Genomic DNA, 3310 nt, shown 5'->3' with positions numbered 1-3310 from the left:
CAGGTCCTTCAATTGCACAAAGCATGACAAAACACCAACACATGAAAGAGATATAATTGTGAGCCGAAGTAAGGCATGCAAAAATTTTTATCAGCAGACAGGTCTGGGAACTCATGGAAATACCAAGGTTCAAAGAGGATATCTGAGGAGCATGGCAAAGAAGAGATACTGTGTTTGTTTCAGAGTCATTCTTAATCATCTAAGTTTGAGCCAATGAAGCAGCAAGTCAATGGCATATGCTAAGGGTTGAAAGCGAGGTTAAATATGACAAGGGCAAGAGTAATTGCCGTGAAAGCTAAAGCCACAAATCAGCCACCATATTTTAAACTCACAAGTTTTCTTTGATGAAACAGGTAACATATTACATTCAAAGCAAGGACTTCAAAGCGTAAATATCAAGGGCTGCAATACCTCACTTTTACAAATACAGGAAGAAATGTTGCTGCATAGGTTTAATAGTCAAATCATGGTAAAATTCACTATTCTATATCCCTTGGAGATGCACTTTCTTGTCCAGGGATTTCAATTTTTATTTGTTAGGTGATACACTTCTTAAATTGAACCTTTACTCCTAGAAGACGTACGTTTTAGTCGAGTCATTCCCTTTGATTCCTATAAGACGTACCTTTTAGCTAAGTCATTCCCCTTAACCCCTAAAAGATGTACCTTTAGCCGAGTCATTCCCTTTGATTCCTATAAGACGTACCTTTTAGTCGAGTCATTCCCCTTGACCCCTAGAAGACGTATCTTTAAGTCGAGTCATTCTCTTTGATTCCTATAAGACGTGCCTTTTAGTCGAGTCATTCCCTCCTTGATTCCTATAGGACGTACCTTTTAGTTGAGTCATCCCCTTTGATTCCTATAAGACGTACCTTTTAGTCGAGTCATTCCCCTTGACCCTTCAAAGACGTACCTTTTAGTCGAGTCATTCCCCTTGACCCCTAGAAGACATACCTTTTAGTCGAGTCATCCCCTTTGATTCCTATAAGACGTACCTTTTAGTAGAGTCATTCTCTTTGATTCCTATAAGATGTACCTTTTAGTCGAGTCATCTCCCTTGATTCCTATAAGACGTACCTTTTAGTCAAGTCATTCCCTTTGATCTCTATAAGATGTACCTTCTAGTCGAATTATTCCAATTAACTCATAGAAGATGCATTTCTTTGTTTGGGATAATTTTCTTTCTAGTTTTGAAGTGATTTTAGGAGTCCGCCTGAAGATCAGGGCGAATAAATGTGAAGTCAAGCAACATGGTGAAGAAATTGAAAGTCAAGCAACAAGGTGAAGAAATTGAAAGTCAACAGATTAAAAAATAGCAAGCCAGGAACCCACCTAAAGAATAGGGTGATGAAATTGAAAACAAGCCAACGAGTGATAAAATTGCAGGTCAGGAGCCCGCCTGAAGAACAGGGTGAAGAAATTGTAAGTCAGGAGCTCGCCTGAACAATGGGGTGATGAAACTCAAGTAAAAAGAAGCTGTATAGATATGTTTTTGTAATTTAATTTATGTTTTAACTTATAATTTTCATTTTTGATGTAATGACAGAGCCGCGGACCAGAACCTCGATGGAACCTCACTCGACTCTCCAACTCGATGTAGTCCTTCTCTTTCTAATCCTTTGAGATACCCGTGACTTGATTCCCTTATAACTTGGGTAGGTAGGATGTCCTAAGTCCAGGCCCAATTAATTTTTTTACTTCTATTTCTTTCTTTGTATAATAGTCGGGACAAAATGCTGTCTCGTTATCTATTTCTTTATCTAAAAACACTGCATGTTCACATTCAAAGGGGACATATGTAAACACGTAATTTTGTCCCTCCCAAATTCCAATTTTATCCATTTTATTTTAACTCTCGTATTACCACGTACCCTATCCCATTTAATTATCCCTCCCACAAAAATACAAAAATAACAACCCTTAACAAAATTCCTAACAAATTTTATCTTATTTTAATCCTATCCTAACAACCTCTCTAATAAAAAAAAGGACACCACACCACCCTACACCCCTATACCCTTGCGTCACCACCCCTCTCATGTTCTTGGGATTCCTTTTAACTAAATCATAACAAAATAGAGAGGGGACCACTGAATTTACTTTTGACAATATGTATACACATACTGCCATCAGAAAAGGGGGTTCCTTTTTGCTTCTTCTTCATCATCTTTACCTGAGAACACCAAGAAAATACACCAACACTCTAATTATCCATCTTCTCTTCCACACCATTGTCCACACACCTTTGTCCACACACTATCACATATACTCACCTGTACACACCGACCCGCCTGGAACCTCACTTCAACACACTAATACACACTTCACTCTCATTAAAAACACACACAGAAACTCACCGTCGCTCTTAGAAAAAATACCTTCACGAACATAGAACATACATGCATACAGGGAGGAGGAGAAAAGAGAGCACAGTCGAGAGACATAGTGGGTAGAAACAGGGAAAATCGATGAGAGATTGAAGAGATTTGGATTAAAAAGGGGAGAAATTCAGAGATGTCGAGGATAGAGTGAAATATTGAGAGAGCCGGGTTGCGTTGAGTTTTTCGATGAGTAAATCCTCATCGGATTTTATGATGCAGATCGGGAATCGAGTACGCCAACCAGAGATAGGCAAATACTGACTGAAATCCCTTAACAACGATCTTATTTTGGTTCATTCTCCGGTGTAGTTCTGGGCAGAAATCTTATTCGGATTTTTTTTTTGGTTTGTTTTCATTTCTCTGCTTCAATTCATTCAATACTCTGAGGGTCTGTTCTTATTATGTTTGACCCGCGGTAAATTTCAGCGTTCGTTGGTTTAATACCGAGGTTGGAGTTTGTTCTTCGTGGGAGTGTTCTATTCGGGATTCTAAGTCCGGGACTTCTTAAATCTTATTACCAATGAAATCGGTTCTTCAAAGCTCCATCTCTTAACTCTACATTTTTATTATATCAAAGTTGGTTAATATCGTGATTTGTGGTGTGGTTTTGAATATTTTGAACAAATGTTGATTGTTGTTGTGTATATGAATGATTGGAATGCTTAAATGTTTGAATCTTCGTTCGGGTATGTGTTTGATGTTGGTTTTGGATTTTGAAAAGTGATTTGATAGTCGAACTAGCTTAATCATGTGGTTAAAAATAAATTTGGGGGGCGAGAATCGAAAACTTGATATAATGGGTGATTTTTGGTTAGTTTGATTTCATTGTTTGTTTAACTTGAAATGAATGTTAATTGAAATTGGTAGTATCATGATAGGCCGATTAGTTTAGGCAAACATAGGGTGGGTAGGCAAATATTTAGAATTGG

General features: G+C 37.9%; 1 long non-coding RNA gene across 1 annotated transcript; it reads left to right on the top strand.

Annotated features, from left to right (window-relative positions):
* The first annotated feature begins 2092 nt into the window (after window positions 1-2092).
* LOC107860918 lies at window positions 2093-3043 on the top strand. Its single transcript, XR_001671663.2, has 2 exons — window positions 2093-2725; window positions 2808-3043. It is a non-coding gene; the product is annotated as an uncharacterized LOC107860918 (long non-coding RNA).
* The last annotated feature ends 267 nt before the right edge of the window (window positions 3044-3310 follow it).

This window comes from Capsicum annuum, chromosome 2 (genome assembly GCF_002878395.1).
Source record: "Capsicum annuum cultivar UCD-10X-F1 chromosome 2, UCD10Xv1.1, whole genome shotgun sequence".
Taxonomy (NCBI): Eukaryota; Viridiplantae; Streptophyta; class Magnoliopsida; order Solanales; family Solanaceae; genus Capsicum; species Capsicum annuum.
This window is presented reverse-complemented; position numbering and strand designations above follow the sequence as displayed.